The sequence below is a fragment of the Acipenser ruthenus genome, unplaced genomic scaffold (assembly GCF_902713425.1).
Source record: "Acipenser ruthenus unplaced genomic scaffold, fAciRut3.2 maternal haplotype, whole genome shotgun sequence".
In the NCBI taxonomy this organism is placed as follows: domain Eukaryota; kingdom Metazoa; phylum Chordata; class Actinopteri; order Acipenseriformes; family Acipenseridae; genus Acipenser; species Acipenser ruthenus.
The window spans coordinates 206,511-224,118 of NW_026707446.1; the positions used below are offsets into that span (position 1 = coordinate 206,511).

General features: G+C 43.2%; 2 long non-coding RNA genes across 2 annotated transcripts; one reads left to right on the top strand and one right to left on the bottom strand.

Moving 5' to 3' along the window:
• Positions 1 to 1,633: 1,633 nt before the first annotated feature.
• LOC131727310 (uncharacterized) lies at positions 1,634 to 2,580 on the bottom strand. Its single transcript, XR_009322081.1, has 2 exons — positions 2,166 to 2,580; positions 1,634 to 1,749 (listed from the first exon to the last, which is right to left on the bottom strand). It is a non-coding gene; the product is annotated as an uncharacterized LOC131727310 (long non-coding RNA).
• Positions 2,581 to 6,719: 4,139 nt separating this feature from the next.
• LOC131727311 (uncharacterized) lies at positions 6,720 to 9,192 on the top strand. The gene is made up of 4 exons (XR_009322082.1): positions 6,720 to 6,851; positions 7,382 to 7,498; positions 8,618 to 8,659; positions 9,077 to 9,192. It is a non-coding gene; the product is annotated as an uncharacterized LOC131727311 (long non-coding RNA).
• Positions 9,193 to 17,608: the final 8,416 nt, after the last annotated feature.

Below are 17,608 nucleotides of genomic sequence, written 5' to 3' on the forward strand. Positions count from 1 at the left end.
AATAATAATAATAATAATAATAAAGAACTTAAAGTTTCAATCAGTCTTTAGATCTGGTCACAGTACAGAGACTGCCCTAGTCAAAGTGCTGAATGATTTACTAATGAGCGCAGACTCCGGTCACATATTCATTCTGGTTCTGTTAGATCCAAGTGCAGCATCTGATACTATTGATCATGCTAGTTTAACTGATCACCTTGAAAGTTGGATAGGGCTTTCAGGAACTGTTTTAGACTGGCTTAGGTCATATCTTACGGACAGGTAGAATTTTGTTTCAATAGCAGACCCTGTATCACAATTATCCACTATCTCCTGTGGTGACCCCAGGGCTCCATTCTTAGCCCCTTACTATTCTCCTTATACATGCTACCATTGGGCATGATTATCTGTAAACACCATGTACATCTTCACTGTGATGCTGACGACACACAACTTTACATCTCTGTGAAACCTGGGGATATATCGGTTGTCTCCACCCTAATTGCATGTCTGTCGGAGGTGGAAAGCTGGATGTCCCAACATTTTTTGCAGTTAAATTCAGGTAAGACTGAAGTTGGAGCAGAAATTGGAGTTGGTAAATTGTATAAAAACTAATTTAGGTAAATATAATTCAAATATAAATTCCAAAGCCAGAAACCTGGGATTTGTAATTGATTCTGATTTATGATTTGAGGGTCATATTCACAATACCACTAAAGCGTCCTTTTATTATTTATGTAACATTGCCAAGATTAGGTCTTTTTTTATCATTGCCTGATGCTGAGAAGCTAATTCATGTGTCTGTGCTGTGTGTCTGTACTGTATGTGTGTCAGTGTGTCTGTGCTGTGTGTCTGTACTGTATGTGTGTCTGTGTGTCTGTGCTGTGTGTCTGTACTGTATGTGTGTCAGTGTGTCTGTGCTGTGTGTCTGTACTGTATGTGTGTCAGTATGTCTGTGCTGTGTGTCTGTACTGTATGTGTGTCAGTGTGTGTGTGCTGTGTGTCTGTACTGTATGTGTGTCAGTGTGTGTGTGCTGTGTGTCTGTACTGTATGTGTGTCAGTGTGTCTGTGCTGTGTGTCTGTACTGTATGTGTGTCAGTGTGTCTGTGCTGTGTGTCTGTACTGTATGTGTGTCAGTGTGTCTGTGCTGTGTGTCTGTACTGTATGTGTGTCAGTGTGTCTGTGCTGTGTGTCTGTACTGTATGTGTGTCAGTGTGTCTGTGCTGTGTGTCTGTACTGTATGTGTGTCAGTGTGTCTGTGCTGTGTGTCTGTACTGTATGTGTGTCAGTGTGTCTGTGCTGTGTGTCTGTACTGTATGTGTGTCAGTGTGTCTGTGCTGTGTGTCTGTACTGTATGTGTGTCAGTGTGTCTGTGCTGTGTGTCTGTACTGTATGTGTGTCAGTGTGTCTGTGCTGTGTGTCTGTACTGTATGTGTGTCAGTGTGTCTGTGCTGTGTGTCTGTACTGTATGTGTGTCAGTGTGTCTGTGCTGTGTGTCTGTACTGTATGTGTGTCAGTGTGTCTGTGCTGTGTGTCTGTACTGTATGTGTGTCAGTGTGTCTGTGCTGTGTGTCTGTGTGCATAACCAGTGGAACAGGACCCGCCCCCAGCCCTGCTGAATTCCACAGAATAAGAAGCAGAGACACAGAGAGGGAAGATGTTTCCTATTTTATTTGTTTCTAGACTACATTAGAGGAATTGCAGTTCCAACAAGAAGCCTCTGCTTTTAAACAGGCGAGCGATTCTCCTCCTCTACTGCACGCCTTCTCCTGAAAAAAAAAAAACACCACAAGCTTGAAATAGAAGAATAACACTGATACATTATAAAATGCATTTAAGTAGAGGAGATTATATGGAGTGAATGGCGTCTTCTGGCTGGTATTATTATTATTATTTTTTATTTCTGAGCAGACGCATAAACGTATACATTATAAACTACATTCAGATACAAAGTCACATGAAGTCAGACCCCAGGCAAGTCTGTTACAAGGATCTGTCCGCTTCCTAGAAAATATTTACATTTCTACTGATGGAGTCGCCTGCCTCGCTGAAGCCACGTTGCTGCTGTTTGTCAAAATGTTACAGTTGCAGGGATGATGTCACTGAAACAGCTGGAGCAACATGTGGGGACTGAGAACTCCATTTAAAAAAAAGAACAAAAACCCGGACACTTTAAAAGACGTACCTTCACCCTGTGCGACTGGAGGAAGAATCAGGATAATGGGACCTTTTGACGCAGATGAAAAGAAATACAAAGAGCTGTGAGGCCTATGTGGAGAAAAACTGCACTACAAATTCATATGCATATTTTTTAGAATTATTTTCGTGTTTTCAGAATGGAAAACCACCAAACGAAGATAGTCTTAAACAAAACAAAACAAAAAATTCTTAAAAGTTAATTTATTTCAAATGTTCTTGCCTTATTTGTTAATTTGCCAGACAGACACACACACAGAGACACACACACACACACACACAGAGACACACACACACACACACACACACACACACACAGAGACACACACACACACACAGAGACACACACACACACACACACACACACACACACAGAGACACACACACACACACACACACTGACACACACAGAGACACACACACACACAGATACGCACACACACACACACACATGCACACACAGACAAAGACACACACACACACACAGAGACACACACACACAGAGATACGCACACACACACACAGACACACAGACACACACACACAAACAGAGACACACACACACAGACACACACACACACAGACACACAGAGACACACAGACACACACACACAGACACACACACACACAGACACACACACACACAGACACACACAGACACACACACAGAGAGACACACACACACAGTAATAACAGTCAATAAAAACATCTTGATGCTTATTTTCTAAACACGGCGCAGTGGTTACAATTTAAACACTATTAAGTGTTTAAAAACTAAACACTTTGTTTGAATATGTAAAAAATAAAGTTTAAATTATACACCTGTTCAGACAGCACCTGTAAAACCTCACAGCTCTACCTCTCTGGACTACATGACACCCAAACTTGCATATTCATTAACTCCCACTTATCTGCCTCCTGCCTTGCAGCACTGCGGGTTCATTGCCAGCTTCTCCTTTGCCTCTAAAATAATCTGCTCCTCAGTTGGAACAAAAACCAGCAGAAACACAGACAGGCAGACAGGGGGGTTCCCACGACCAGGGTCAGGAAAATACTGCTTCTATACGTTATAAAATGCACTTCTCATAAGAGAATTCATTCATTCAGTGTTCAGACTCCTCACTGTTTAACTCTTTTCTCATTTCTTTCAACTGTTTTACTCATACCTGCACTGTAAAAATAGCACTAGGAAACAAATATTTTGTTAAAATAAGCCATACTTGTAAATTGTATAAAATCGAATACATTAGTAGTCTTTTTGATTTTTTCCCTATGGCAAAAATAAATCTGTTAAGGGAAAGGTTTCATCTGGGTTCTTAAATACCTCGATTGGAAGGTAAAGTTTGGAGAACTTTCATTTAGAATTCTGTAAAGAACCAAAAAAGTCCTGTGTAGGGGACAAGCCAAAGAACTATAAAAAGTTCTGAGAGGAACTGATTGTTCTTAGAGTGACATTTGAAGTACATAGTAGTCATACAGTGTAGTAGCCCATTTATTAAACAGCTGCAATGCTTGTCAGTGTCGGGGCATTACAGCACTCTTTTGTTTAACTTTTGTCAACTTTTCAAATACGACCGGTTTCAAATCATCAGTGCTGCTATTTATTCTTAATAATGCCGTGGAACTCTCACAATGCTGTATTTGAATTAGTAGTATTGCGGCTCTCTTCATCAACATTCATTTTATTTTTTATACTTTGTGAATTGTTGTAATGAGAAAGCAGACTGCTCTTTCTTTGCACTGCGACTAAGCCAGTTTAGTACATCTACCCCTTAGATCAATTTAGTTTTTGCATCTCTGCCTCAGGTCTGTTCAACTTTGACAACCAAATGAGTCCTTCAGTGAGTCTGTGCTGCTGTCTGAGCAAATTAAGGGAGGCCACGTGAACCGGTCAGAGAAAAAATATCAATCCATGAGATGTGAGATAGTTTTATTGCAATATTGTGCTGGTGCTTTGTACGTTATCGCCTCTTTTTTTCCTGCAGTGTGAGACAGTTTATCTGATTGTCCAGCTGTAGAAAAGCTAGCTCTTCTATTAGTTCCAAGTAGATTCAGCCATTTAATTTACTAAAATGCAGTGAGCTCTTCACACCCTTCCCTCTCCCTTGATAGTGTTGTTTGATGTAGCACCGGTTGATTAGTTGGGGGCAGAGGAACAATTAGCAGTTCAGAAGTTTGTTTTTTCTTTGTCCTAGCACAAAACACAAATAAATACAGTGCATAAGCAACTTGTTGGTTGTTACACTCTTCGAGTTATATTAAAAGGTATTTTAAAAGGTGACCCCATCCCACAAATTATTTTGAAGCAAATATAAGTAACATACTAAGGGTATATTTTCTTTGGTTTACTTCTATCATATACTTATTTTGTGAAACATTTTAGTAAATTATACAGCTGTATTTATCCTCCTCTAACCTCCTTGAGTCCTCACGATGGATAACAGCAGCGCAAAAGCACCTGCACCACTTTCACTGAAATTAAATTGACACTATATATTTATTTTGATTAACAATAAGAAATCAAACATAAATAGTTTATTTTTACCATTATATATTTTTTATAATTATCTCAGCGTTTTATTCTCGCCAGGGAATCTGTCTCGGAATACGTTTAAAAACTTAATTTTCTGTTTGCATTTAATGAACCAAGTAGTCTTGAGTAGCGTCAATTTAAAAAAAAAAAAAAGTAGATTTACAGATGCCTTTCAGTTTCATACGGCTTTGCCTTGTCCGGGAGCTTTGCAGCCATTTCTAGGTTGTGTTATTCAGGTACTGGAACTGCAATTAAAAAAATACACATTCTCATCGCTTGAGCTCAATGGCTTCATCTACTTGGTACTAATAGAAGAGCTAGCTTTTCTACAGCTGGACAATCAGATAAACTGTCTCGCACTGCAGAAAAAAAGAGGCGATAACGTACAAAGCACCAGCACAATATTGTCTTAGGAACACACCACATTCTAATTATTACTTCATTTCAAATAAATTAATAAAACTATCTCACATCTCATGGATTGATATTTTTTCTCTGACCGGTTCACGTGGCCTCCCTTAATTTGCTCAGACAGCAGCACAGACTCACTGAAGGACTCATTTGGTTTTCAAAGTTGAACAGACCTGAGGCAGAGATGCAAAAACTAAATTGCTCTAAGGGGTAGATGTACTAAACTGGCTTAGTCGCAGTGCAAAGAAAGAGCAGTCTGCTTTCTCATTACAACAATTCACAAAGTATAAAAAATAAATGTTGATGAAGAGAGCCGCAATACTACTAATTTAAATACAGCATTGTGAGAGTTCCACGGCATTATTAAGAATAAATAGCAGCACTGATGATTTGAAACCGGTCGTATTTGAAAAGTTGACAAAAGTTAAACAAAAGAGTGCTGTAATGCCCCGACACTGACAAGCATTGCAGCTGTTTAATAAATGGGCTACTACACTGCATGACTACTATGTACATCAAATGTCACTCTAAGAACAATCAGTTCCTCTCAGAACTTTTTATAGTTCTTTGGCTTGTCCCCTACACAGGACTTTTTTGGTTCTTTACAGAATTCTAAATGAAAGTTCTCCAAACTTTACCTTCCAATCGAGGTATTTAAGAACCCAGATGAAACCTTTCCCTTAACAGATTTATTTTTGCCATAGGGAAAAAATCAAAAAGACTACTAATGTATTCGATTTTATACAATTTACAAGTATGGCTTATTTTAACAAAGTATTTGTTTCCTTGTGCTATTTTTACAGTGCAGGTATGAGTAAAACAGTTGAAAGAAATGAGAAAAGAGTTAAACAGTGAGGAGTCTGAACACTGAATGAATGAATTCTCTTATGAGAAGTGCATTTTATAACGTATAGAAGCAGTATTTTCCTGACCCTGGTCGTGGGAACCCCCCTGTCTGCCTGTCTGTGTTTCTGCTGGTTTTTGTTCCAGCTGAGGAGCTGTTCTCAATTACTTCATTGAAAAACACTCCATTTGACTAAACAATTTGCTGACATTTTTAAAATAATTTTGCTGAATAAAAAGTTATTAAAAAGCTCTGATTATGCAAATTGTTTTCAATTAATGCTTCAATTAAGTCATTGAAAGCAGTTCCTTAGTTGGTACAAAAACCAGCAGAGACACAGACAGACAGACAGTGGGGTCCCCATGACCAGGGTTGAGAAACACTGTTTTAAGCGACTCAAGCAAACGGACTTGTAGTTTATGACATCACAGAAACCCTCAACGGAATTCTTTTCCAGTAAGCCAATTAAATGAGTAATAATAATAATAATAATAAGAGTAAATTATAAAATGCATTGAAATAGAGATTATATTGAGCGAATGGCATCTTCTCGCTGGTATACATTATAAACTACATTCAAATATAAAGTCACATGAAGTCAGACCCCAGGCAATTCTATGACAAACATCAGCCCGCTTCGTCTACAGTATTTACATGATGAGATATGCTGGTGAGGTCACCTGTCTCATTGATGCAATGTTGCAGATATTTTGTCTTTTATGCAAATTCTTGCAAACAATTATGATAACAGAGTTCGCTTCAGAGCCCCATTCCTTTATAAATACGGTTGCTTCTCTGCTCTGACTTCACCGACTTGAACAGCCCAAGACCAGCAGACAAGATGAAGACTCTGGTGCTAATTTCCGCCCTGGCTTTCCTCTGCAGCTGTGAGTACAATCCTACCATCTCTTTCTATATTCTTTCAAAGAATTGCACATTGATCCAAGATGTTTCTGCAGGGTAGCTCTGCTGCTGCTGTACCCTTGAGCAAGCAAGCAAGCAGGGACTTTACCTAGATTGCTCCAGTACCATCATGCGCTATTAATGGTACTATAATGCAACAGCCTACTGTAGCACCACCATGGGAATCCTACGGGACTTTATTTGATTTCTAAAAGTAGTTTCACAACCGTGGTATCTATAATGTAATCCAACACTGTACCATCATGTTCCTATTTCTTTTACTATGGTAGTACTATTTCAATGCAGTTTCCATTCTAGTGTTTACTGTATAAAAACTACAGTTAATATGATATCTTTACCTATAGTTTTAGCACTATAGTAGTTTAGTATTGCTGTTTCTCTTCTCCAAAAGGCCTTTGATTTGTACTTTTGTGACTAGTGTGAGTGTGACCTGTAGGAATGTGTTGTCGAACTCTCCAGAACAGTGCTGACACGTTTTCTTGCTTTGTTTCAGCTGTGGAGACGTTATTTTTCGTACCTCCGAATAAGCTACCGACCTTGAATATAGCAGATTATTTTAGAGGCAAAAGAGAAGCTGGCAATGAACCCGCAGTGCTGCCTGAGGGAAGAGGTACGTCATTTAAAGTGTTTAAATCTACAGGAGACCTGCATTCCACACAGACCCCAAATCTGTTGATTAAAGAGCTATACAAAATACTACTGCAGATATCCAGTTCCAGTTATGAGCAGGATCAGATAGGAGAGCTGGAAGTGCAGTAGAGGAGCAGCCGCTATACAAAATACTACTGCAGATATCCAGTTCCAGTGCAGGTGAATTCAAATACAGGATTTATATTCAGATCTAACTAGGAGCAATAGCAGGGAGCAGCAAGGCAGGAGGCAGATAAGTGGGAGTTAATGAACATGCAAGTTTGGGTGTCATGTAGTCCAGAGAGGTAGAGCTGTGAGGTTTTACAGGTGCTGTCTCAACAGGTGTATAATTTAAACTTTATTTTTTACATATTGTTTAGTTTACAAAGTGTTTAGTTTTTAAACACTTAATAGTGTTTAAATTGTAACCACTGCGCCGTGTTTAGAAAATAAGCATCAAGATGTTTTTATTGACTGTTATTACTCTGTGTGTGTGTGTGTGTGTCTCTGTGTGTGTCTGTGTGTGTGTGTGTGTCTCTCTGTATGTGTGTGTGTGTGTGTCTGTGTGTGTGTGTGTGTACCTGTGTGTGTGTGTGTGTGTCTGTGTGTGTGTGTGTCTCTGTGTGTGTGTGTGTGTGTCTGTGTGTGTGTGTGTGTGTCTGTGTGTGTGTGTGTGTGTGTGTGTGTCTGTGTGTGTGTGTGTGTCTCTGTGTGTGTGTGTGTGTGTGTGTCTGTGTGTGTGTCTGTGTGTGTGTGTGTGTGTGTCTCTGTGTGTGTGTCTGTCTCTGTGTGTGTGTGTGTGTGTATGTGTGTCTGTGTGTGTGTGTGTGTGTGTGTCTGTGTGTGTGTGTGTGTGTGTGTGTGTGTCTGTGTGTGTGTGTGTGTGTGTCTGGCAAATTAACAAATAAGGTAAGAACATTTGAAATAAATAAACTTAAGAATTTTTGTTTTGTTTTGTTTAAGACTATCTTTGTTTGGTTTATTTTCCATTTTGAAATCACGAAAATAATTATTAAAAATATGCATATGAATTTGTAGTCCAGTTTTTCTCCACTTAGCCCTCACAGCTCTTTGTATTTCTTTTCATCTGCGTCAAAAGGTCCCATTATCCTGATTCTTCCTCCATTCGCACAGGGTGAAGGTACGTCTTTTAAAGTGTCCGGGTTTTTGTTCTTTTTTTTAAATGGAGTTCTCAGTCCCCACATGTTGCTCCAGCTGTTTCAGTGACATCATCCCTGCAACTGTAACATTTTGACAAACAGCAGCAACGTGGCTTCAGCGAGGCAGGCGACTCCATCAGTAGAAATGTAAATATTTTCTAGGAAGCGGGCAGATCCTTGTAACAGACTTGCCTGGGGTCTGACTTCATGTGACTTTGTATCTGAATGTAGTTTATAATGTATACGTTTATGCGTCTGCTCAGAAATAAATAATAATAATAATAATACCAGCCAGAAGATGCCATTCGCTCCATATAATCTCCTCTGCTTAAATGCATTTTATAATGTATCAGTGTTATTCTTCTATTTCAAGCTTGTGGTGTTTTTTTTTTTTTCAGGAGAAGGCGTGCAGTAGAGGAGGAGAATCGCTCGCCTGTTTAAAAGCAGAGGCTTCTTGTTGGAACTGCAATTCCTCTAATGTAGTCTAGAAACAAATAAAATAGGAAACATCTTCCCTCTCTGTGTCTCTGCTTCTTATTCTGTGGAATTCAGCAGGGCTGGGGGCGGGGCCTGTTCCACTGGTTATGCACACAGACACACAGCACAGACACACTGACACACATACAGTACAGACACACAGCACAGACACACTGACACACATACAGCACAGACACAGCACAGACACACTGACACACATACAGTACAGACACACAGCACTGACACACATACAGTACAGACACACAGCACAGACACACTGACACACATACAGTACAGACACACAGCACAGACACACTGACACACATACAGTACAGACACACAGCACAGACACACTGACACACATACAGTACAGACACACAGCACAGACACACTGACACACATACAGTACAGACACACAGCACAGACACACTGACACACATACAGTACAGACACACTGACACACATACAACACAGACACACAGCACAGACACACTGACACACATACAGTACAGATACACAGCACAGACACACTGACACACATACAGTACAGACACACAGCACAGACACACTGACACACATACAGTACAGACACACAGCACAGACACACTGACACACATACAGTACAGACACACAGCACACACACTGACACACATACAGTACAGATACACAGCACAGACACACTGACACACATACAGTACAGATACACAGCACAGACACACTGACACACATACAGTACAGACACACAGCACAGACACACTGACACACATACAGTACAGACACACAGCACAGACACACTGACACACATACAGTACAGACACACAGCACAGACACACTGACACACATACAGTACAGATACACAGCACAGACACACTGACACACATACAGTACAGACACACAGCACAGACACACTGACACACATACAGTACAGACACACAGCACAGACACACTGACACACATTCAGTACAGACACACAGCACAGACACACTGACACACATACAGTACAGATACACAGCACAGACACACTGACACACATACAGTACAGACACACAGCACAGACACACTGACACACATACAGTACAGACACACAGCACAGACACACTGACACACATACAGTACAGACAGACAGCACAGACACACTGACACACATACAGTACAGACAGACAGCACAGACACACTGACACACATACAGTACAGACACACTGATACACATACAGTACAGACACACAGCACAGACACACTGACACACAATCAGTACAGACACACAGCACAGACACACTGACACACATACAGTACAGACACACAGCACAGACACACTGACACACATACAGTACAGACAGACAGCACAGACACACTGACACACATACAGTACAGACAGACAGCACAGACACACTGACACACATACAGTACAGACACACTGATACACATACAGTACAGACACACAGCACAGACACACTGACACACAATCAGTACAGACACACAGCACAGACACACTGACACACATACAGTACAGACACACAGCACAGACACACTGACACACATACAGTACAGACACACAGCACAGACACACTGACCACATACAGTACAGACACACAGCACAGACAAACTGACACATACAGTACAGACACACAGCACAGACACACTGAAAGACACACAGTACAGACACACAGCACAGACACACAGCACAGACACACTGACACACATACAGTACAGATACACAGCACAGACAAACTGACACACATACAGTACAGACACACAGCACAGACACACAGACACACATACAGTACAGACACACAGCACAGACACACAGACACACATACAGTACAGACACACAGCACAGACACACAGACACACATACAGTACAGACACACAGCACAGACACACAGACACACATACAGTACAGACACACAGCACAGACACACTGTCCACATACAGTACAGACACACAGCACAGACACACTGACCCACATACAGTACAGACACACAGCACAGACACACTGACACACATACAGTACAGACACACAGCACAGACACACTGACACACACACAGCACAGACACAGCACAGACACACTGACACACACAGTACAGACACACAGCACAGACACACTGACACACATACAGCACATACACACAGCACAGACACACTGACAGACACACAGTACAGACATACAGCACAGACACACTGACACACATACAGTACAGACACACAGCACAGACACACTGACTCACATACAGCACATACACACTGACAGACGCACAGTACAGACACACAGCACAGACACACTGACACACATACAGTACAGACACACAGCACTGACACACATACAGTACAGACACACAGCACAGACACACTGACCACATACAGCACAGATACACAGCACAGACATACTGACACACATACAGTACAGACACACAGCACAGACACACTGACCACATACAGTACAGATACACAGCAGAGACACACTGACACACATACAGTACAGACACACAGCACAGACACACTGACACACACACAGTACGGACACACAGCACAGACACACTGACACACATACAGTACAGACACACTGACACATATACAGTACAGACACACAGCACAGACACACTGACCACATACAGTACAGACACACAGCACAGACACACAGACACACATACAGTACAGACACACAGCACAGACACACAGACACACATACAGTACAGACACACAGCACAGACACACTGTCCACATACAGTACAGACACACAGCACAGACACACTGACCCACATACAGTACAGACACACAGCACAGACACACTGACACACATACAGTACAGACACACAGCACAGACACACTGACACACACACAGCACAGACACAGCACAGACACACTGAAACACACAGTACAGACACACAGCACAGACACACTGACACATACAGCACATACACACAGCACAGACACACTGACAGACACACAGTACAGACATACAGCACAGACACACTGACACACATACAGTACAGACACACAGCACAGACACACATACAGTACAGACACACAGCACAGACACACAGACACACATACAGTACAGACACACAGCACAGACACACAGACACACATACAGTACAGACACACAGCACAGACACACTGTCCACATACAGTACAGACACACAGCACAGACACACTGACCCACATACAGTACAGACACACAGCAGACACACTGACACACATACAGTACAGACACACAGCACAGACACACTGACACACACACAGCACAGACACAGCACAGACACACTGACACACACAGTACAGACACACAGCACAGACACACTGACACACATACAGCACATACACACAGCACAGACACACTGACAGACACACAGTACAGACATACAGCACAGACACACTGACACACATACAGTACAGACACACAGCACAGACACACTGACTCACATACAGCACATACACACTGACAGACGCACAGTACAGACACACAGCACAGACACACTGACACACATACAGTACAGACACACAGCACTGACACACATACAGTACAGACACACAGCACAGACACACTGACCACATACAGCACAGATACACAGCACAGACATACTGACACACATACAGTACAGACACACAGCACAGACACACTGACCACATACAGTACAGATACACAGCAGAGACACACTGACACACATACAGTACAGACACACAGCACAGACACACTGACACACACACAGTACGGACACACAGCACAGACACACTGACACACATACAGTACAGACACACTGACACATATACAGTACAGACACACAGCACAGACACACTGACCACATACAGTACAGACACACAGCACAGACACACAGACACACATACAGTACAGACACACAGCACAGACACACAGACACACATACAGTACAGACACACAGCACAGACACACTGTCCACATACAGTACAGACACACAGCACAGACACACTGACCCACATACAGTACAGACACACAGCACAGACACACTGACACACATACAGTACAGACACACAGCACAGACACACTGACACACACACAGCACAGACACAGCACAGACACACTGAAACACACAGTACAGACACACAGCACAGACACACTGACACATACAGCACATACACACAGCACAGACACACTGACAGACACACAGTACAGACATACAGCACAGACACACTGACACACATACAGTACAGACACACAGCACAGACACACTGACTCACATACAGCACATACACACAGCACAGACACACTGACAGACACACAGTACAGACACACAGCACAGACACACTGACACACATACAGTACAGACACACAGCACTGACACACATACAGTACAGACACACAGCACAAACACACTGACCACATACAGCACAGATACACAGCACAGACATACTGACACACATACAGTACAGACACACAGCACAGACACACTGACCACATACAGTACAGACACACAGCAGAGACACACTGACACACATACAGTACAGACACACAGCACAGACACACTGACACACACACAGTACGGACACACAGCACAGACACACTGACACACATACAGTACAGACACACTGACACATATACAGTACAGACACACAGCACTGACACACTGACACACATACAGTACAGATACACAGCACAAACACTCTGACACACATACAGTACAGACACACAGCACTGACACACTGACACACATACAGTACAGATACACAGCACAGACACACTGACACACATACAGTACAGACACACAGCACAGACACACTGACACACATACAGTACAGACACACAGCACAGACACTGACACACATACAGTAGACACACAGCACAGACCCACTGACACACATACAGCACAGACACACAGCACAGACACACAGCACAGACACACTGACACACACACACAGCACAGACACACAGCACAGACACACAGCACAGACACACTGACACACATACAGTACAGACACACAGCACAGACACACTGACACACATACAGCACAGACACACAGCAAAGACACACTGACACACATCCACAGTACAGGTACACAGCACAGACACACTGACACACATACAGTACAGACACACTGACACAGATACAGTACAGATACACAGCACAGACACACTGACACAAATACAGTACAAACACACAGCACAGACACACTGACACACATACAGTACAGACACACAGACAAACATACAGCACAGACACACTGACACACATACAGTACAGACACACAGCACAGACACACTGACACACATACAGTACAGACACACAGCACAGACACACTGACACACATACAGTACAGACACACAGCACAGACACACTGACACACATACAGTACAGACACACAGCACAGACACACTGACACACATACAGTACAGACACACAGCACAGACACACTGACACACATACAGTACAGACACACAGCACAGACACACTGACACACATACAGCACAGACACACAGCACAGACACACTGACACACACACAGCACAGACACACAGCACAGACACACTGACAGACACACAGCACAGACACACAGCACAGACACACTGACACACATACAGCACAGACACACAGCACAGACACACTGACACACACACAGTACAGACACACAGCACAGACACACTGACACACATACAGTACAGACACACAGCACAGACACACAGCACAGACACACTGACACACACACAGAACAGACACACAGCACAGACACACTGACACATATACAGTACAGACACAGCACAGACACACTGACAGACACACAGTAAAGACACACAGCACAGACACACTGACACACATACAGTACAGACACACAGCACTGACACACATACAGTACAGACACACAGCACAGACACACTGACCACATACAGTACAGACACACAGCACAGACAAACTGACACATACAGTACAGACACACAGCACAGACACACTGAAAGACACACAGTACAGACACACAGCACAGACACACAGCACAGACACACTGACACACATACAGTACAGATACACAGCACAGACAAACTGACACACATACAGTACAGACACACAGCACAGACACACAGACACACATACAGTACAGACACACAGCACAGACACACAGACACACATACAGTACAGACACACAGCACAGACACACAGACACACATACAGTACAGACACACAGCACAGACACACAGACACACATACAGTACAGACACACAGCACAGACACACTGTCCACATACAGTACAGACACACAGCACAGACACACTGACCCACATACAGTACAGACACACAGCACAGACACACTGACACACATACAGTACAGACACACAGCACAGACACACTGACACACACACAGCACAGACACAGCACAGACACACTGACACACACAGTACAGACACACAGCACAGACACACTGACACACACAGTACAGACACACAGCACAGACACACTGACACACATACAGCACATACACACAGCACAGACACACTGACAGACACACAGTACAGACATACAGCACAGACACACTGACACACATACAGTACAGACACACAGCACAGACACACTGACTCACATACAGCACATACACACTGACAGACGCACAGTACAGACACACAGCACAGACACACTGACACACATACAGTACAGACACACAGCACTGACACACATACAGTACAGACACACAGCACAGACACACTGACCACATACAGCACAGATACACAGCACAGACATACTGACACACATACAGTACAGACACACAGCACAGACACACTGACCACATACAGTACAGATACACAGCAGAGACACACTGACACACATACAGTACAGACACACAGCACAGACACACTGACACACACACAGTACGGACACACAGCACAGACACACTGACACACATACAGTACAGACACACTGACACATATACAGTACAGACACACAGCACAGACACACTGACCACATACAGTACAGACACACAGCACAGACACACAGACACACATACAGTACAGACACACAGCACAGACACACAGACACACATACAGTACAGACACACAGCACAGACACACTGTCCACATACAGTACAGACACACAGCACAGACACACTGACCCACATACAGTACAGACACACAGCACAGACACACTGACACACATACAGTACAGACACACAGCACAGACACACTGACACACACACAGCACAGACACAGCACAGACACACTGAAACACACAGTACAGACACACAGCACAGACACACTGACACATACAGCACATACACACAGCACAGACACACTGACAGACACACAGTACAGACATACAGCACAGACACACTGACTCACATACAGCACATACACACAGCACAGACACACTGACAGACACACAGTACAGACACACAGCACAGACACACTGACACACATACAGTACAGACACACAGCACTGACACACATACAGTACAGACACACAGCACAAACACACTGACCACATACAGCACAGATACACAGCACAGACATACTGACACACATACAGTACAGACACACAGCACAGACACACTGACCACATACAGTACAGACACACAGCAGAGACACACTGACACACATACAGTACAGACACACAGCACAGACACACTGACACACACACAGTACGGACACACAGCACAGACACACTGACACACATACAGTACAGACACACTGACACATATACAGTACAGACACACAGCACAGACACACTGACCACATACAGTACAAACACACAGCACAGACACACAGCACAGACGCACTGAGACATACAGTACAGACACACAGCACAGACACACAGCACAGACACACTGACACATACAGTACAGACACACAGCACAGACACACTGACACACATACAGTACAGACACACAGCACAGACACACTGACACACATACAGTACAGACACACAGCACAGACACACTGACCACATACAGTACAGATACACAGCACAGACATACTGACACACATACGGTACAGACACACAGCACAGACACACTGACACACATGCAGTACAGATACACAGCACAGACATACTGACACACATACAGTACAGATACACAGCACAGACACACTGACCACATACAGTACAGACACACAGCACAGACACACTGACACATACAGTACAGACACACAGCACAGACACACTGACACACATACATTACAGACACACAGCACAGACACACTGACACACATACAGTACAGACACACAGCACAGACACACTGACACACATACAGTACAGACACACAGCACAGACACACTGACACACATACAGTACAGACACACAGCACAGACACACTGACACACATACAGTACAGACACACAGCACAGACACACTGACACACACAGTACAGACACACAGCACAGACACACTGACCACATACAGTACAGATACACAGCACAGACATACTGACACACATACAGTACAGACACACAGCACAGACACACTGACCACATACAGTACAGATACACAGCACAGACATAC